Genomic DNA, 22,500 nt, shown 5'->3' with positions numbered 1-22,500 from the left:
ATTGTATATTAAATGCAATTAATAAAACACTGTGTGTATATGGACCATAATATACACGCGTTGCGATATGTATTGTTCATCTCAGTTATGCGCATACATTGGATAATGCAACAACCTAAAATGTACAATGTTGTACCTGATTAATACAGGTTAATGTTTTATATAAATTTCAATATATATCGCTAAAAAGTATTTAATACCGTAAATGCCATTAAAAAAATACTTGATATATTATTGGTTATATGAAACTAAGACATTTCGCAGCATTCGTTTTAGGTATAAAAATAAATTTATTGAAGGAATTGATATATGCCAGTAAAATGGTGTATTTTTAATTTCTTTCAATAAAAACATATATGACAAAATTAACAAACCAATATATAAAACTCTAAGCGGTGGATCACTCGGCTCATGGGTCGATGAAGAACGCAGCAAACTGTGCGTCATCGTGTGAACTGCAGGACACATGAACATCGACATTTTGAACGCATATCGCAGTCCATGCTGTTATGTACTTTAATTAATTTTATAGTGCTGCTTGGACTACATATGGTTGAGGGTTGTAAGACTATGCTAATTAAGTTGTTTATACAAATTTTATAATGAAATTTTATAAGCATATGGTATATTATTGGATAATAATAATTTAATTATTTTATTCATAATATTAACAAATATATGAAAAACATTATCTCACATTAGTAAATTAATTTGAATGTGAAAAACGAAGAGAAATATTTTCTTTTTCAATCAAATAATACTGAGAAATGTCTAGCATAAAAAATTTATCTAGAATTGTCTCTTATTAACGATTAGAAAATAGAAAGCCGTTGACTATATTATTATTCTTCGTTGATTCGTTAGACCAAACAAATGCCATACAAATATATATATATATAAATATAACGAATTTAATAAAATGTTTTATCATTATATATAAAGAATTAATTGCAAATAAAAGTTATACACAACCTCAACTCATATGGGACTACCCCCTGAATTTAAGCATATTAATTAGGGGAGGAAAAGAAACTAACCAGGATTTTCTTAGTAGCGGCGAGCGAAAAGAAATCAGTTCAGCACTAAGTCACTTTGTCTATATGGCAAATGTGAGATGCAGTGTATGGAGCGTCAATATTCTAGTATGAGAAATTAACGATTTAAGTCCTTCTTAAATGAGGCCATTTACCCATAGAGGGTGCCAGGCCCGTATAACGTTAATGATTACTAGATGATGTTTCCAAAGAGTCGTGTTGCTTGATAGTGCAGCACTAAGTGGGTGGTAAACTCCATCTAAAACTAAATATAACCATGAGACCGATAGTAAACAAGTACCGTGAGGGAAAGTTGAAAAGAACTCTGAATAGAGAGTTAAACAGTACGTGAAACTGCTTAGAGGTTAAGCCCGATGAACCTGAATATCCGTTATGGAAAATTCATCATTAAAATTGTAATATTTAAACAATATTATGATAATAGTGTGCATTTTTTCCATATAAGGACATTGTAATCTATTAGCATACAAAATTTATCATAAAATATAACTTATAGTTTATTCAAATTAATTTGCTTGCATTTTAACACAGAATAAATGTTATTAATTTGATAAAGTGCTGATAGATTTATATGAATACAGTGCGTTAATTTTTCGGAATTATATAATGGCATAATTATCATTGATTTTTGTGTTTATTATATGCACTTGTATGATTAACAATGCGAAAGATTCAGGATACCTTCGGGACCCGTCTTGAAACACGGACCAAGGAGTCTAACATATGTGCAAGTTATTGGGATATAAACCTAATAGCGCAATTAACTTGACTAATAATGGGATTAGTTTTTTAACTATTTATAGCTAATTAACACAATCCCGGGGCGTTCTATATAGTTATGTATAATGATATTTATATTATTTATGCCTCTAACTGGAACGTACCTTGAGCATATATGCTGTGACCCGAAAGATGGTGAACTATACTTGATCAGGTTGAAGTCAGGGGAAACCCTGATGGAAGACCGAAACAGTTCTGACGTGCAAATCGATTGTCAGAATTGAGTATAGGGGCGAAAGACCAATCGAACCATCTAGTAGCTGGTTCCTTCCGAAGTTTCCCTCAGGATAGCTGGTGCATTTTAATGTTATATAAAATAATCTTATCTGGTAAAGCGAATGATTAGAGGCCTTAGGGTCGAAACGATCTTAACCTATTCTCAAACTTTAAATGGGTAAGAACCTTAACTTTCTTGATATGAAGTTCAAGGTTATGATATAATGTGCCCAGTGGGCCACTTTTGGTAAGCAGAACTGGCGCTGTGGGATGAACCAAACGTAATGTTACGGTGCCCAAATTAACAACTCATGCAGATACCATGAAAGGCGTTGGTTGCTTAAAACAGCAGGACGGTGATCATGGAAGTCGAAATCCGCTAAGGAGTGTGTAACAACTCACCTGCCGAAGCAACTAGCCCTTAAAATGGATGGCGCTTAAGTTGTATACCTATACATTACCGCTAAAGTAGATGATTTATATTACTTGTGATATAAATTTTGAAACTTTAGTGAGTAGGAAGGTACAATGGTATGCGTAGAAGTGTTTGGCGCAAGCCTGCATGGAGCTGCCATTGGTACAGATCTTGGTGGTAGTAGCAAATAATCGAATGAGACCTTGGAGGACTGAAGTGGAGAAGGGTTTCGTGTGAACAGTGGTTGATCACGAGTTAGTCGGTCCTAAGTTCAAGGCGAAAGCCGAAAATTTTCAAGTAAAACACAAATGCCATACAAATATATTATATTATATAAATCAAGCTAATTAATATACTTGAATAATTTTGAACGAAAGGGAATACGGTTCCAATTCCGTAACCTGTTGAGTATCCGTTTGTTATTAAATATGGGCCTCGTGCTCATCCTGGCAACAGGAACGACCATAAAGAAGCCGTCGAGAGATATCGGAAGAGTTTTCTTTTCTGTTTTATAGCCGTACTACCATGGAAGTCTTTCGCAGAGAGATATGGTAGATGGGCTAGAAGAGCATGACATATACTGTTGTGTCGATATTTTCTCCTCGGACCTTGAAAATTTATGGTGGGGACACGCAAACTTCTCAACAGGCCGTACCAATATCCGCAGCTGGTCTCCAAGGTGAAGAGTCTCTAGTCGATAGAATAATGTAGGTAAGGGAAGTCGGCAAATTAGATCCGTAACTTCGGGATAAGGATTGGCTCTGAAGATTGAGATAGTCGGGCTTGATTGGGAAACAATAACATGGTTTATGTGCTCGTTCTGGGTAAATAGAGTGTCTGGCATTTATGTTGGTCACTTGTTCCCCGGATAGTTTAGTTACGTAGCCAATTGTGGAACTTTCTTGCTAAAATTTTTAAGAATACTAATTGGGTTAAACCAATTAGTTCTTATTAATTATAACGATTATCAATTAACAATCAATTCAGAACTGGCACGGACTTGGGGAATCCGACTGTCTAATTAAAACAAAGCATTGTGATGGCCCTAGCGGGTGTTGACACAATGTGATTTCTGCCCAGTGCTCTGAATGTCAAAGTGAAGAAATTCAAGTAAGCGCGGGTCAACGGCGGGAGTAACTATGACTCTCTTAAGGTAGCCAAATGCCTCGTCATCTAATTAGTGACGCGCATGAATGGATTAACGAGATTCCTACTGTCCCTATCTACTATCTAGCGAAACCACAGCCAAGGGAACGGGCTTGGAATAATTAGCGGGGAAAGAAGACCCTTTTGAGCTTGACTCTAATCTGGCAGTGTAAGGAGACATAAGAGGTGTAGAATAAGTGGGAGATATTAGACTTCGGTTTGGTATCGCCAATGAAATACCACTACTCTTATTGTTTCCTTACTTACTTGATTAAATGGAACGTGTATCATTTCCTAGCCATTATACGGATATATTTATTATATCTTATGGTATTGGGTTTTGATGCAAGCTTCTTGATCAAAGTATCACGAGTTTGTTATATAATCGCAAACAAATTCTTTAATAAAACGGTGCATTTATGTATTTTTGATTTGAAAATTTGGTATAACTCCAATTACTCAGGTATGATCCAATTCAAGGACATTGCCAGGTAGGGAGTTTGACTGGGGCGGTACATCTCTCAAATAATAACGGAGGTGTCCCAAGGCCAGCTCAGTGCGGACAGAAACCACACATAGAGCAAAAGGGCAAATGCTGACTTGATCTCGGTGTTCAGTACACACAGGGACAGCAAAAGCTCGGCCTATCGATCCTTTTGGTTTAAAGAGTTTTTAACAAGAGGTGTCAGAAAAGTTACCATAGGGATAACTGGCTTGTGGCGGCCAAGCGTTCATAGCGACGTCGCTTTTTGATCCTTCGATGTCGGCTCTTCCTATCATTGTGAAGCAAAATTCACCAAGCGTTGGATTGTTCACCCATGCAAGGGAACGTGAGCTGGGTTTAGACCGTCGTGAGACAGGTTAGTTTTACCCTACTAATGACAAAACGTTGTTGCGACAGCATTCCTGCGTAGTACGAGAGGAACCGCAGGTACGGACCAATGGCACAATACTTGTTCGAGCGAACAGTGGTATGACGCTACGTCCGTTGGATTATGCCTGAACGCCTCTAAGGTCGTATCCGTGCTGGACTGCAATGATAAATAAGGGGCAATTTGCATTGTATGGCTTCTAAACCATTTAAAGTTTATAATTTACTTTATAAACGACAATGGATGTGATGCCAATGTAATTTGTAACATAGTAAATTGGGAGGATCTTTGATCACCTGATGCCGCGCTAGTTACATATAAAAGCATTATTTAATACAATGACAAAGCCTAGAATCAATTGTAAACGACTTTTGTAACAGGCAAGGTGTTGTAAGTGGTTGAGCAGCTGCCATACTGCGATCCACTGAAGCTTATCCTTTGCTTGATGATTCGATAATAAAGATGTTGCAAGCGGCATAATAATTTATGCTTGCTTGCAACGGCGCGCCACTTTGTGGTTAGCAAAAGGTCTAGTAATATAAGAGACCTATAAAAAAATCAATATATTATTATAAATAAATATTGAACAAACAAAATGCATCGTCATCTTTATTAGTGACGCGATGATAAAGTGGCAAACATATTCCATGTATAAATATTCCTATGGTATTTTGATAATGCAAGTAAAGAGGACATATATAAAAGTAAGTATATGTTCCTCCAATGGTAGCAGCGGTTGGTTGGTTGGTGTCTGCTCCTCTTATTGTTCAAAACTTATGTTATGGTAGCAAGTCTGTATCGTCATATTATTAGTGACGCGAAAAATTAGTGGCAAACAATATTCGATGTATAAATATTCCTATGGTATTAATATTCAAATGAAGAGACCATTTAAATAAAGAGGACATATATAAAAGTAAGTATATGTTCCTCCAATGGTAGCAGCGGTTGGTTGGTTGGTGTCTGCTCCTCTTATTGTTCAAAACTTATGTTATGGTAGCAAGTCTGTATCGTCATATTATAAGTGACGCGAAAAATTAATGGCAAACATATTCGATGTATATAAATATTCCTATGGTATTCAAATTCAAGTAAAGAGACCATTAAAGTACAGAGAGAGGCCATATAATAAGTAAGTATATGTTCCTCCAATGGTAGCAGTGGTTGGTTGGTTGGTTGGTTGGCGGCTGCTCCTCTTATTGTTCAAAACTTATGTTATGGTAGCAAGTCTGTATCGTCATATTATAAGTGACGCGAAAAATTAGTGGCAAACATATTCGATGTATAAATATTCCTATGGTATTGAAATTCAAATAAAGAGACCATTAAAATAAAGAGGACATATATAAAAGTAAGTAATGGTAGCGGCGGTTGGTTGGTTGGCGGCTGCTCTTATTGTTCAACACTTATGTTATCAATATGAGTTTGGCAATACAATAAAGAAGACCAATCTAATCCATATAAGACTAAATGGATTATATGGATATGCTTAGGAAACCCATATATTAATAAAAAAAAATTTATGTATAGAAAATTATACATATATGTATTTATATAAATGAATCGTATGGATATGGCTTATAGTAGATATAATACCTTTAAGGCATATTAATGTATAATATAGTAAATATATATACGTTGAAATATAAATGCATTTTTATATATATGGCAGCATATAAGTGTCATATGAAAAATAATAGAGTTTACCCATATATCACTGAAATGAGATATATAAACCTAGTGAGGGGCGGCACTAGTGAATGAATCGTATAGATATGGCTTACAGGTATAATACCTATATGTCATAATATGGTTTAATATTATAAATATACATTGAAATATGAATGAATTGTATAGATATGGCTTTTAAATGCCATATGCATAAGAATAAATAGAATGATTAACACTTATATCACTGAAATAAGATATAAAAACCTAGTGAAGGGTGGCACTAGTACTGTAAACATGATTTTGGCAGAGCTCGGGGTAAAAAACTACTATAGGGAGGTGGTCGTTGGCGGGCCCCTCCTCGTATTGGTCAAAACCTATGTTATACATATGAGGTTGTCAATACTATAAAGAACGCCAAGCATATCCATATAAATGTATGGATATGCATACAAATCCATACAAAAGTGAAAAAAAAATAATGTATTGAAAAATATACATATATTTATATAAGTGAATCGTATGGATATGTCTTATAGGTATAATACCTATAAGGCATAACAATGTATAATCTAGCAAATATACATCGAAATATGCAGGAATTGTATAGATATGGCATATAAATGCCATATACATAAGAATAAATTGTATATCAATGCAATAAGATATATAAACCTAGTGAGGGGCGGCACTAGTAAATGAATCGTATGGATATGGCTTATAGGTATAATACCTATAAGGCATAATAATGTATAATATAATAAATATACATTAAAACATGATTGAATTATATAGATATGGCATATAAATGCCATATACTTAAGAATAAATGGTAAAATTTACCCGTATATCACTTAAACACGATATATAAACCTAGTGAGGGTGACGCTAGTACTGTAAACATGCTTTTGGAAGATAATGGGTCCAAAAACTACTATAGGGAGGTGGTCGTTGGCGGGCCCCTCCTCGTATTGGTCAAAACCTATGTTATGCATATAAGTTTGTCAATACTATTAAGACCGCCAAGCATATCCATATAAATGTATGGATATGCATAAAAATCCATACAAAAGTGAAAAAAAATAATGTATTGAAAAATATACATATATTTATATAAGTGAATCGTATGGATATGGCTTATAGGTATAATACCTATAAGGCATAACAATGTATAATCTAGCAAGTATACATCGAAATATGAAGGAATTGTATAGATATGGCATATAAATGCCATATACATAAGAATAAATTGTATATCAATGCAATAAGATATATAAACCTAGTGAGGGGCGGCACTAGTAAATGAATCGTATGGATATGGCTTATAGGTATAATACCTATAAGGCATAATAATGTATAATATAATAAATATACATTAAAACATGATTGAATTATATAGATATGGCATATAAATGCCATATACTTAAGAATAAATGGTAAAATTTACCCGTATATCACTGAAACACGATATATAAACCTAGTGAGGGTGACACTAGTACTGTAAACATGCTTTTAGAAGATCATGGGTCCAAAAACTACTATAGGGAGGTGGTCGTTGGCGGGCCCCTCCTCGTATTGGTCAAAACCTATGTTATGCATATAAGTTTGTCAATACTATTAAGACCGCCAAGCATATCCATATAAATGTATGGATATGCATAAAAATCCATACAAAAGTGAAAAAAAATAATGTATTGAAAAATATACATATATTTATATAAGTGAATCGTATGGATATGGCTTATAGGTATAATACCTATAAGGCATAACAATGTATAATCTAGCAAGTATACATCGAAATATGAAGGAATTGTATAGATATGGCATATAAATGCCATATAAATAAGAATAAATTGTATATCAATGCAATAAGATATATAAACCTAGTGAGGGGCGGCACTAGTAAATGAATCGTATGGATATGGCTTATAGGTATAATACCTATAAGGCATAATAATGTATAATATAATAAATATACATTAAAATATGATTGAATTATATAGATATGGCATATAAATGCCATATACTTAAGAATAAATGGTAAAATTTACCCGTATATCACTTAAACACGATATATAAACCTAGTGAGGGTGACGCTAGTACTGTAAACATGCTTTTGGAAGATAATGGGTCCAAAAACTACTATAGGGAGGTGGTCGTTGGCGGGCCCCTCCTCGTATTGGTCAAAACCTATGTTATGCATATAAGTTTGTCAATACTATTAAGACCGCCAAGCATATCCATATAAATGTATGGATATGCATAAAAATCCATACAAAAGTGAAAAAAATAATGTATTGAAAAATATACATATATTTATATAAGTGAATCGTATGGATATGGCTTATAGGTATAATACCTATAAGGCATAACAATGTATAATCTAGCAAGTATACATCGAAATATGAAGGAATTGTATAGATATGGCATATAAATGCCATATACATAAGAATAAATTGTATATCAATGCAATAAGATATATAAACCTAGTGAGGGGCGGCACTAGTAAATGAATCGTATGGATATGGCTTATAGGTATAATACCTATAAGGCATAATAATGTATAATATAATAAATATACATTAAAACATGATTGAATTATATAGATATGGCATATAAATGCCATATACTTAAGAATAAATGGTAAAATTTACCCGTATATCACTGAAACACGATATATAAACCTAGTGAGGGTGACACTAGTACTGTAAACATGCTTTTAGAAGATCATGGGTCCAAAAACTACTATAGGGAGGTGGTCGTTGGCGGGCCCCTCCTCGTATTGGTCAAAACCTATGTTATGCATATAAGTTTGTCAATACTATTAAGACCGCCAAGCATATCCATATAAATGTATGGATATGCATAAAAATCCATACAAAAGTGAAAAAAAATAATGTATTGAAAAATATACATATATTTATATAAGTGAATCGTATGGATATGGCTTATAGGTATAATACCTATAAGGCATAACAATGTATAATCTAGCAAGTATACATCGAAATATGAAGGAATTGTATAGATATGCCATATAAATGCCATATAAATAAGAATAAATTGTATATCAATGCAATAAGATATATAAACCTAGTGAGGGGCGGCACTAGTAAATGAATCGTATGGATATGGCTTATAGGTATAATACCTATAAGGCATAATAATGTATAATATAATAAATATACATTAAAATATGATTGAATTATATAGATATGGCATATAAATGCCATATACTTAAGAATAAATGGTAAAATTTACCCGTATATCACTGAAACACGATATATAAACCTAGTGAGGGTGACACTAGTACTGTAAACATGCTTTTAGAAGATCATGGGTCCAAAAACTACTATAGGGAGGTGGTCGTTGGCGGGCCCCTCCTCGTATTGGTCAAAACTTATGTTATGCGTATGCATATGATTTTGTCAATACTATAAAGAAAACTTGTTTTGTACATACAAAACTAAATGAATTATATGGATATTGAAAAATAAATGGGTGGTTGGCAAAGAGAATTGAAAATACCCGAATTGAAGATATTGGGTTCAAAAACTACTATAGGGTGGTGTAGCAAATAAAGTTAAGACCATATATCCATATAATGGATATACACATGTATTCTCTTATTATAAGAAAGAATACCATATGGTTGGTTGGTAAAGATAATTGAAAATACCCGAATTGAAGATTACGGGTTCAAAAACTATTATATGGTGATGTAGCAAATAAAATGAAGATGATATATCCATATAATGGAAATATATGTGTATTCACTTATTATAAGAGAGAGTTTCAAATGGTTTGGTGGCAAAGACAATTGAAAATACCCGAATTAAAGATAATGGGTCCAAAAACTACTATAGGATGGTCAATGGGCCGGCCATCTCCTATTGACAATAGTCGGTAGATAAGATATTATCCGTCAAATTTGTTTCTGTGTTCATTTATGAATATGGGACTTGGCTCCGCGGTTAATATTTTAAGCCCAAGATAATAAAGTCGAAACAAAGGCCAAGTGTTTCTATTATACATAGAATAACAAATTGTTTCCCAATTTTATCGTTAATTAATCCTATTTAAAACAAAAAGAGGCAGGATTGCTAGATATACATTGTAAATGTATATTTGACCTTTCTGCCTCTATCTTAACTATTTAATATTAGTTTACACAAAAAAAGGCGTAAAAGCGAATTATAAATATATTTTATTATTAAAGTACATATCATATATGCGCTCGGTTTTATATTATATATTACCAAAGAGTCTATATGAATATATACAGATAAATTTTAAATTTATCATCAAAATACAAATGATTTAACTCAATATTATATATTGGTTAAACAAAAATTGTACATGTGTGGATACAATAATGACGTATGTCGAACAAAAATGATATTTTAGAATGAAATATGCATATATAAAGAAAATATTATTACATATTACAAAATATTGTGTTTTAAAGAAGATAAGATATTTCTTTTTTTTAAACATCAATAATTAAAAAACTTGTTATTATTAGTGGCGAAACAAGTATATATTGAAAACAAACGTATACGAATGCTATATAAAAATGGCCGTATTCGATAGAAAACAATCTATAAAATTTATATTGCTAATTTCTATTCAAAAATATGAATGAAATATGAATAAAAACATTATTCTGGTTGATCCTGCCAGTAGTTATATGCTTGTCTCAAAGATTAAGCCATGCATGTCTAAGTACACACGAATTAAAAGTGAAACCGCAAAAGGCTCATTATATCAGTTATGGTTCCTTAGATCGTTAACAGTTACTTGGATAACTGTGGTAATTCTAGAGCTAATACATGCAATTAAAACATGAACCTTATGGGACATGTGCTTTTATTAGGCTAAAACCAAGCGATCGCAAGATCGTTATATTGGTTGAACTCTAGATAACATGCAGATCGTATGGTCTTGTACCGACGACAGATCTTTCAAATGTCTGCCCTATCAACTTTTGATGGTAGTATCTAGGACTACCATGGTTGCAACGGGTAACGGGGAATCAGGGTTCGATTCCGGAGAGGGAGCCTGAGAAACGGCTACCACATCTAAGGAAGGCAGCAGGCGCGTAAATTACCCACTCCCAGCTCGGGGAGGTAGTGACGAAAAATAACAATACAGGACTCATATCCGAGGCCCTGTAATTGGAATGAGTACACTTTAAATCCTTTAACAAGGACCAATTGGAGGGCAAGTCTGGTGCCAGCAGCCGCGGTAATTCCAGCTCCAATAGCGTATATTAAAGTTGTTGCGGTTAAAACGTTCGTAGTTGAACTTGTGCTTCATACGGGTAGTACAACTTACAATTGTGGTTAGTACTATACCTTTATGTATGTAAGCGTATTACCGGTGGAGTTCTTACATGTGCTTAGATACTTGTATTTTTTCATATGTTCCTCCTATTTAAAAACCTGCATTAGTGCTCTTAAACGAGTGTTATTGTGGGCCGGTACAATTACTTTGAACAAATTAGAGTGCTTAAAGCAGGCTTCAAATGCCTGAATATTCTGTGCATGGGATAATGAAATAAGACCTCTGTTCTGCTTTCATTGGTTTTCAGATCAAGAGGTAATGATTAATAGAAGCAGTTTGGGGGCATTAGTATTACGACGCGAGAGGTGAAATTCTTGGACCGTCGTAAGACTAACTTAAGCGAAAGCATTTGCCAAAGATGTTTTCATTAATCAAGAACGAAAGTTAGAGGTTCGAAGGCGATCAGATACCGCCCTAGTTCTAACCATAAACGATGCCAGCTAGCAATTGGGTGTAGCTACTTTTATGGCTCTCTCAGTCGCTTCCCGGGAAACCAAAGCTTTTGGGCTCCGGGGGAAGTATGGTTGCAAAGCTGAAACTTAAAGGAATTGACGGAAGGGCACCACCAGGAGTGGAGCCTGCGGCTTAATTTGACTCAACACGGGAAAACTTACCAGGTCCGAACATAAGTGTGTAAGACAGATTGATAGCTCTTTCTCGAATCTATGGGTGGTGGTGCATGGCCGTTCTTAGTTCGTGGAGTGATTTGTCTGGTTAATTCCGATAACGAACGAGACTCAAATATATTAAATAGATATCTTCAGGATTATGGTGTTGAAGCTTATATAGCCTTCATTCATGGTGGCAGTAAAATGTTTATTGTGTTTGAATGTGTTTATATAAGTGGAGCCGTACCTGTTGGTTTGTCCCATTATAAGGACACTAGCTTCTTAAATGGACAAATTGCGTCTAGCAATAATGAGATTGAGCAATAACAGGTCTGTGATGCCCTTAGATGTCCTGGGCTGCACGCGCGCTACAATGAAAGTATCAACGTGTATTTCCTAGACCGAGAGGTCCGGGTAAACCGCTGAACCACTTTCATGCTTGGGATTGTGAACTGAAACTGTTCACATGAACTTGGAATTCCCAGTAAGTGTGAGTCATTAACTCGCATTGATTACGTCCCTGCCCTTTGTACACACCGCCCGTCGCTACTACCGATTGAATTATTTAGTGAGGTCTCCGGACGTAATCACTGTGACGCCTTGTGTGTTACGGTTGTTTCGCAAAAGTTGACCGAACTTGATTATTTAGAGGAAGTAAAAGTCGTAACAAGGTTTCCGTAGGTGAACCTGCGGAAGGATCATTATTGTTTAATATCCTTACCGTTAATAAAAAAATTTGTTTTTATTATAATAACATTATTATAGTAATACAAATAAAATATTAAATTGCCAAAAATATGATCTATATATATATAGATCAAATACAATTTCGAAAAAGCAAGTCGAAATATAATAATTGTAATAAGAAATATATAATATATAAATATATTATTGCAATAAATAAGAGAAATAAATAAGCAAGAAAGCAAAAGCAAAACAAATAACAAATTCGAACAAGCAAATCGAAATTATTTGATATTATTATTATATTGTATATTAAATGCAATTAATAAAACACTGTGTGTATATGGACCATAATATACACGCGTTGCGATATGTATTGTTCATCTCAGTTATGCGCATACATTGGATAATGCAACAACCTAAAATGTACAATGTTGTACCTGATTAATACAGGTTAATGTTTTATATAAATTTCAATATATATCGCTAAAAAGTATTTAATACCGTAAATGCCATTAAAAAAATACTTGATATATTATTGGTTATATGAAACTAAGACATTTCGCAGCATTCGTTTTAGGTATAAAAATAAATTTATTGAAGGAATTGATATATGCCAGTAAAATGGTGTATTTTTAATTTCTTTCAATAAAAACATATATGACAAAATTAACAAACCAATATATAAAACTCTAAGCGGTGGATCACTCGGCTCATGGGTCGATGAAGAACGCAGCAAACTGTGCGTCATCGTGTGAACTGCAGGACACATGAACATCGACATTTTGAACGCATATCGCAGTCCATGCTGTTATGTACTTTAATTAATTTTATAGTGCTGCTTGGACTACATATGGTTGAGGGTTGTAAGACTATGCTAATTAAGTTGTTTATACAAATTTTATAATGAAATTTTATAAGCATATGGTATATTATTGGATAATAATAATTTAATTATTTTATTCATAATATTAACAAATATATGAAAAACATTATCTCACATTAGTAAATTAATTTGAATGTGAAAAACGAAGAGAAATATTTTCTTTTTCAATCAAATAATACTGAGAAATGTCTAGCATAAAAAATTTATCTAGAATTGTCTCTTATTAACGATTAGAAAATAGAAAGCCGTTGACTATATTATTATTCTTCGTTGATTCGTTAGACCAAACAAATGCCATACAAATATATATATATATAAATATAACGAATTTAATAAAATGTTTTATCATTATATATAAAGAATTAATTGCAAATAAAAGTTATACACAACCTCAACTCATATGGGACTACCCCCTGAATTTAAGCATATTAATTAGGGGAGGAAAAGAAACTAACCAGGATTTTCTTAGTAGCGGCGAGCGAAAAGAAATCAGTTCAGCACTAAGTCACTTTGTCTATATGGCAAATGTGAGATGCAGTGTATGGAGCGTCAATATTCTAGTATGAGAAATTAACGATTTAAGTCCTTCTTAAATGAGGCCATTTACCCATAGAGGGTGCCAGGCCCGTATAACGTTAATGATTACTAGATGATGTTTCCAAAGAGTCGTGTTGCTTGATAGTGCAGCACTAAGTGGGTGGTAAACTCCATCTAAAACTAAATATAACCATGAGACCGATAGTAAACAAGTACCGTGAGGGAAAGTTGAAAAGAACTCTGAATAGAGAGTTAAACAGTACGTGAAACTGCTTAGAGGTTAAGCCCGATGAACCTGAATATCCGTTATGGAAAATTCATCATTAAAATTGTAATATTTAAACAATATTATGATAATAGTGTGCATTTTTTCCATATAAGGACATTGTAATCTATTAGCATACAAAATTTATCATAAAATATAACTTATAGTTTATTCAAATTAATTTGCTTGCATTTTAACACAGAATAAATGTTATTAATTTGATAAAGTGCTGATAGATTTATATGAATACAGTGCGTTAATTTTTCGGAATTATATAATGGCATAATTATCATTGATTTTTGTGTTTATTATATGCACTTGTATGATTAACAATGCGAAAGATTCAGGATACCTTCGGGACCCGTCTTGAAACACGGACCAAGGAGTCTAACATATGTGCAAGTTATTGGGATATAAACCTAATAGCGTAATTAACTTGACTAATAATGGGATTAGTTTTTTAACTATTTATAGCTAATTAACACAATCCCGGGGCGTTCTATATAGTTATGTATAATGATATTTATATTATTTATGCCTCTAACTGGAACGTACCTTGAGCATATATGCTGTGACCCGAAAGATGGTGAACTATACTTGATCAGGTTGAAGTCAGGGGAAACCCTGATGGAAGACCGAAACAGTTCTGACGTGCAAATCGATTGTCAGAATTGAGTATAGGGGCGAAAGACCAATCGAACCATCTAGTAGCTGGTTCCTTCCGAAGTTTCCCTCAGGATAGCTGGTGCATTTTAATGTTATATAAAATAATCTTATCTGGTAAAGCGAATGATTAGAGGCCTTAGGGTCGAAACGATCTTAACCTATTCTCAAACTTTAAATGGGTAAGAACCTTAACTTTCTTGATATGAAGTTCAAGGTTATGATATAATGTGCCCAGTGGGCCACTTTTGGTAAGCAGAACTGGCGCTGTGGGATGAACCAAACGTAATGTTACGGTGCCCAAATTAACAACTCATGCAGATACCATGAAAGGCGTTGGTTGCTTAAAACAGCAGGACGGTGATCATGGAAGTCGAAATCCGCTAAGGAGTGTGTAACAACTCACCTGCCGAAGCAACTAGCCCTTAAAATGGATGGCGCTTAAGTTGTATACCTATACATTACCGCTAAAGTAGATGATTTATATTACTTGTGATATAAATTTTGAAACTTTAGTGAGTAGGAAGGTACAATGGTATGCGTAGAAGTGTTTGGCGCAAGCCTGCATGGAGCTGCCATTGGTACAGATCTTGGTGGTAGTAGCAAATAATCGAATGAGACCTTGGAGGACTGAAGTGGAGAAGGGTTTCGTGTGAACAGTGGTTGATCACGAGTTAGTCGGTCCTAAGTTCAAGGCGAAAGCCGAAAATTTTCAAGTAAAACACAAATGCCATACAAATATATTATATTATATAAATCAAGCTAATTAATATACTTGAATAATTTTGAACGAAAGGGAATACGGTTCCAATTCCGTAACCTGTTGAGTATCCGTTTGTTATTAAATATGGGCCTCGTGCTCATCCTGGCAACAGGAACGACCATAAAGAAGCCGTCGAGAGATATCGGAAGAGTTTTCTTTTCTGTTTTATAGCCGTACTACCATGGAAGTCTTTCGCAGAGAGATATGGTAGATGGGCTAGAAGAGCATGACATATACTGTTGTGTCGATATTTTCTCCTCGGACCTTGAAAATTTATGGTGGGGACACGCAAACTTCTCAACAGGCCGTACCAATATCCGCAGCTGGTCTCCAAGGTGAAGAGTCTCTAGTCGATAGAATAATGTAGGTAAGGGAAGTCGGCAAATTAGATCCGTAACTTCGGGATAAGGATTGGCTCTGAAGATTGAGATAGTCGGGCTTGATTGGGAAACAATAACATGGTTTATGTGCTCGTTCTGGGTAAATAGAGTGTCTGGCATTTATGTTGGTCACTTGTTCCCCGGATAGTTTAGTTACGTAGCCAATTGTGGAACTTTCTTGCTAAAATTTTTAAGAATACTAATTGGGTTAAACCAATTAGTTCTTATTAATTATAACGATTATCAATTAACAATCAATTCAGAACTGGCACGGACTTGGGGAATCCGACTGTCTAATTAAAACAAAGCATTGTGATGGCCCTAGCGGGTGTTGACACAATGTGATTTCTGCCCAGTGCTCTGAATGTCAAAGTGAAGAAATTCAAGTAAGCGCGGGTCAACGGCGGGAGTAACTATGACTCTCTTAAGGTAGCCAAATGCCTCGTCATCTAATTAGTGACGCGCATGAATGGATTAACGAGATTCCTACTGTCCCTATCTACTATCTAGCGAAACCACAGCCAAGGGAACGGGCTTGGAATAATTAGCGGGGAAAGAAGACCCTTTTGAGCTTGACTCTAATCTGGCAGTGTAAGGAGACATAAGAGGTGTAGAATAAGTGGGAGATATTAGACTTCGGTTTGGTATCGCCAATGAAATACCACTACTCTTATTGTTTCCTTACTTACTTGATTAAATGGAACGTGTATCATTTCCTAGCCATTATACGGATATATTTATTATATCTTATGGTATTGGGTTTTGATGCAAGCTTCTTGATCAAAGTATCACGAGTTTGTTATATAATCGCAAACAAATTCTTTAATAAAACGGTGCATTTATGTATTTTTGATTTGAAAATTTGGTATAACTCCAATTACTCAGGTATGATCCAATTCAAGGACATTGCCAGGTAGGGAGTTTGACTGGGGCGGTACATCTCTCAAATAATAACGGAGGTGTCCCAAGGCCAGCTCAGTGCGGACAGAAACCACACATAGAGCAAAAGGGCAAATGCTGACTTGATCTCGGTGTTCAGTACACACAGGGACAGCAAAAGCTCGGCCTATCGATCCTTTTGGTTTAAAGAGTTTTTAACAAGAGGTGTCAGAAAAGTTACCATAGGGATAACTGGCTTGTGGCGGCCAAGCGTTCATAGCGACGTCGCTTTTTGATCCTTCGATGTCGGCTCTTCCTATCATTGTGAAGCAAAATTCACCAAGCGTTGGATTGTTCACCCATGCAAGGGAACGTGAGCTGGGTTTAGACCGTCGTGAGACAGGTTAGTTTTACCCTACTAATGACAAAACGTTGTTGCGACAGCATTCCTGCGTAGTACGAGAGGAACCGCAGGTACGGACCAATGGCACAATACTTGTTCGAGCGAACAGTGGTATGACGCTACGTCCGTTGGATTATGCCTGAACGCCTCTAAGGTCGTATCCGTGCTGGACTGCAATGATAAATAAGGGGCAATTTGCATTGTATGGCTTCTAAACCATTTAAAGTTTATAATTTACTTTATAAACGACAATGGATGTGATGCCAATGTAATTTGTAACATAGTAAATTGGGAGGATCTTTGATCACCTGATGCCGCGCTAGTTACATATAAAAGCATTATTTAATACAATGACAAAGCCTAGAATCAATTGTAAACGACTTTTGTAACAGGCAAGGTGTTGTAAGTGGTTGAGCAGCTGCCATACTGCGATCCACTGAAGCTTATCCTTTGCTTGATGATTCGATAATAAAGATGTTGCAAGCGGCATAATAATTTATGCTTGCTTGCAACGGCGCGCCACTTTGTGGTTAGCAAAAGGTCTAGTAATATAAGAGACCTATAAAAAAATCAATATATTATTATAAATAAATATTGAACAAACAAAATGCATCGTCATCTTTATTAGTGACGCGATGATAAAGTGGCAAACATATTCCATGTATAAATATTCCTATGGTATTTTGATAATGCAAGTAAAGAGGACATATATAAAAGTAAGTATATGTTCCTCCAATGGTAGCAGCGGTTGGTTGGTTGGTGTCTGCTCCTCTTATTGTTCAAAACTTATGTTATGGTAGCAAGTCTGTATCGTCATATTATTAGTGACGCGAAAAATTAGTGGCAAACAATATTCGATGTATAAATATTCCTATGGTATTAATATTCAAATGAAGAGACCATTTAAATAAAGAGGACATATATAAAAGTAAGTATATGTTCCTCCAATGGTAGCAGCGGTTGGTTGGTTGGTGTCTGCTCCTCTTATTGTTCAAAACTTATGTTATGGTAGCAAGTCTGTATCGTCATATTATAAGTGACGCGAAAAATTAATGGCAAACATATTCGATGTATATAAATATTCCTATGGTATTCAAATTCAAGTAAAGAGACCATTAAAGTACAGAGAGAGGCCATATAATAAGTAAGTATATGTTCCTCCAATGGTAGCAGTGGTTGGTTGGTTGGTTGGTTGGCGGCTGCTCCTCTTATTGTTCAAAACTTATGTTATGGTAGCAAGTCTGTATCGTCATATTATAAGTGACGCGAAAAATTAGTGGCAAACATATTCGATGTATAAATATTCCTATGGTATTGAAATTCAAATAAAGAGACCATTAAAATAAAGAGGACATATATAAAAGTAAGTAATGGTAGCGGCGGTTGGTTGGTTGGCGGCTGCTCTTATTGTTCAACACTTATGTTATCAATATGAGTTTGGCAATACAATAAAGAAGACCAATCTAATCCATATAAGACTAAATGGATTATATGGATATGCTTAGGAAACCCATATATTAATAAAAAAAAATTTATGTATAGAAAATTATACATATATGTATTTATATAAATGAATCGTATGGATATGGCTTATAGTAGATATAATACCTTTAAGGCATATTAATGTATAATATAGTAAATATATATACGTTGAAATATAAATGCATTTTTATATATATGGCAGCATATAAGTGTCATATGAAAAATAATAGAGTTTACCCATATATCACTGAAATGAGATATATAAACCTAGTGAGGGGCGGCACTAGTGAATGAATCGTATAGATATGGCTTACAGGTATAATACCTATATGTCATAATATGGTTTAATATTATAAATATACATTGAAATATGAATGAATTGTATAGATATGGCTTTTAAATGCCATATGCATAAGAATAAATAGAATGATTAACACTTATATCACTGAAATAAGATATAAAAACCTAGTGAAGGGTGGCACTAGTACTGTAAACATGATTTTGGCAGAGCTCGGGGTAAAAAACTACTATAGGGAGGTGGTCGTTGGCGGGCCCCTCCTCGTATTGGTCAAAACCTATGTTATACATATGAGGTTGTCAATACTATAAAGAACGCCAAGCATATCCATATAAATGTATGGATATGCATACAAATCCATACAAAAGTGAAAAAAAAATAATGTATTGAAAAATATACATATATTTATATAAGTGAATCGTATGGATATGTCTTATAGGTATAATACCTATAAGGCATAACAATGTATAATCTAGCAAATATACATCGAAATATGCAGGAATTGTATAGATATGGCATATAAATGCCATATACATAAGAATAAATTGTATATCAATGCAATAAGATATATAAACCTAGTGAGGGGCGGCACTAGTAAATGAATCGTATGGATATGGCTTATAGGTATAATACCTATAAGGCATAATAATGTATAATATAATAAATATACATTAAAACATGATTGAATTATATAGATATGGCATATAAATGCCATATACTTAAGAATAAATGGTAAAATTTACCCGTATATCACTTAAACACGATATATAAACCTAGTGAGGGTGACGCTAGTACTGTAAACATGCTTTTGGAAGATAATGGGTCCAAAAACTACTATAGGGAGGTGGTCGTTGGCGGGCCCCTCCTCGTATTGGTCAAAACCTATGTTATGCATATAAGTTTGTCAATACTATTAAGACCGCCAAGCATATCCATATAAATGTATGGATATGCATAAAAATCCATACAAAAGTGAAAAAAAATAATGTATTGAAAAATATACATATATTTATATAAGTGAATCGTATGGATATGGCTTATAGGTATAATACCTATAAGGCATAACAATGTATAATCTAGCAAGTATACATCGAAATATGAAGGAATTGTATAGATATGGCATATAAATGCCATATACATAAGAATAAATTGTATATCAATGCAATAAGATATATAAACCTAGTGAGGGGCGGCACTAGTAAATGAATCGTATGGATATGGCTTATAGGTATAATACCTATAAGGCATAATAATGTATAATATAATAAATATACATTAAAACATGATTGAATTATATAGATATGGCATATAAATGCCATATACTTAAGAATAAATGGTAAAATTTACCCGTATATCACTGAAACACGATATATAAACCTAGTGAGGGTGACACTAGTACTGTAAACATGCTTTTAGAAGATCATGGGTCCAAAAACTACTATAGGGAGGTGGTCGTTGGCGGGCCCCTCCTCGTATTGGTCAAAACCTATGTTATGCATATAAGTTTGTCAATACTATTAAGACCGCCAAGCATATCCATATAAATGTATGGATATGCATAAAAATCCATACAAAAGTGAAAAAAAATAATGTATTGAAAAATATACATATATTTATATAAGTGAATCGTATGGATATGGCTTATAGGTATAATACCTATAAGGCATAACAATGTATAATCTAGCAAGTATACATCGAAATATGAAGGAATTGTATAGATATGGCATATAAATGCCATATAAATAAGAATAAATTGTATATCAATGCAATAAGATATATAAACCTAGTGAGGGGCGGCACTAGTAAATGAATCGTATGGATATGGCTTATAGGTATAATACCTATAAGGCATAATAATGTATAATATAATAAATATACATTAAAATATGATTGAATTATATAGATATGGCATATAAATGCCATATACTTAAGAATAAATGGTAAAATTTACCCGTATATCACTTAAACACGATATATAAACCTAGTGAGGGTGACGCTAGTACTGTAAACATGCTTTTGGAAGATAATGGGTCCAAAAACTACTATAGGGAGGTGGTCGTTGGCGGGCCCCTCCTCGTATTGGTCAAAACCTATGTTATGCATATAAGTTTGTCAATACTATTAAGACCGCCAAGCATATCCATATAAATGTATGGATATGCATAAAAATCCATACAAAAGTGAAAAAAATAATGTATTGAAAAATATACATATATTTATATAAGTGAATCGTATGGATATGGCTTATAGGTATAATACCTATAAGGCATAACAATGTATAATCTAGCAAGTATACATCGAAATATGAAGGAATTGTATAGATATGGCATATAAATGCCATATACATAAGAATAAATTGTATATCAATGCAATAAGATATATAAACCTAGTGAGGGGCGGCACTAGTAAATGAATCGTATGGATATGGCTTATAGGTATAATACCTATAAGGCATAATAATGTATAATATAATAAATATACATTAAAACATGATTGAATTATATAGATATGGCATATAAATGCCATATACTTAAGAATAAATGGTAAAATTTACCCGTATATCACTGAAACACGATATATAAACCTAGTGAGGGTGACACTAGTACTGTAAACATGCTTTTAGAAGATCATGGGTCCAAAAACTACTATAGGGAGGTGGTCGTTGGCGGGCCCCTCCTCGTATTGGTCAAAACCTATGTTATGCATATAAGTTTGTCAATACTATTAAGACCGCCAAGCATATCCATATAAATGTATGGATATGCATAAAAATCCATACAAAAGTGAAAAAAAATAATGTATTGAAAAATATACATATATTTATATAAGTGAATCGTATGGATATGGCTTATAGGTATAATACCTATAAGGCATAACAATGTATAATCTAGCAAGTATACATCGAAATATGAAGGAATTGTATAGATATGCCATATAAATGCCATATAAATAAGAATAAATTGTATATCAATGCAATAAGATATATAAACCTAGTGAGGGGCGGCACTAGTAAATGAATCGTATGGATATGGCTTATAGGTATAATACCTATAAGGCATAATAATGTATAATATAATAAATATACATTAAAATATGATTGAATTATATAGATATGGCATATAAATGCCATATACTTAAGAATAAATGGTAAAATTTA

The 22,500-nt window shown here is 33.9% G+C and overlaps 5 non-coding genes across 5 annotated transcripts; all 5 read left to right on the top strand.

Moving 5' to 3' along the window:
* Positions 1 to 384: 384 nt before the first annotated feature.
* LOC139354856 (5.8S ribosomal RNA) lies at positions 385 to 563 on the top strand. Its single transcript, XR_011605706.1, has one exon. It is a non-coding gene; the product is annotated as a 5.8S ribosomal RNA (ribosomal RNA).
* Positions 564 to 968: 405 nt separating this feature from the next.
* On the top strand, positions 969 to 4,938 carry LOC139354849 (large subunit ribosomal RNA). The gene has a single exon (XR_011605699.1). It is a non-coding gene; the product is annotated as a large subunit ribosomal RNA (ribosomal RNA).
* Positions 4,939 to 10,812: 5,874 nt separating this feature from the next.
* LOC139354847 (small subunit ribosomal RNA) lies at positions 10,813 to 12,807 on the top strand. Its single transcript, XR_011605697.1, has one exon. It is a non-coding gene; the product is annotated as a small subunit ribosomal RNA (ribosomal RNA).
* Positions 12,808 to 13,475: 668 nt separating this feature from the next.
* LOC139354848 (5.8S ribosomal RNA) lies at positions 13,476 to 13,654 on the top strand. The gene has a single exon (XR_011605698.1). It is a non-coding gene; the product is annotated as a 5.8S ribosomal RNA (ribosomal RNA).
* A 405-nt stretch (positions 13,655 to 14,059) lies between these two features.
* LOC139354851 (large subunit ribosomal RNA) lies at positions 14,060 to 18,029 on the top strand. The gene has a single exon (XR_011605701.1). It is a non-coding gene; the product is annotated as a large subunit ribosomal RNA (ribosomal RNA).
* Positions 18,030 to 22,500: the final 4,471 nt, after the last annotated feature.

The sequence above is a fragment of the Drosophila suzukii genome, unplaced genomic scaffold, assembly GCF_043229965.1.
Source record: "Drosophila suzukii unplaced genomic scaffold, CBGP_Dsuzu_IsoJpt1.0 scf_32, whole genome shotgun sequence".
NCBI classification, from domain to species: Eukaryota; Metazoa; Arthropoda; class Insecta; order Diptera; family Drosophilidae; genus Drosophila; species Drosophila suzukii.
This window is presented reverse-complemented; position numbering and strand designations above follow the sequence as displayed.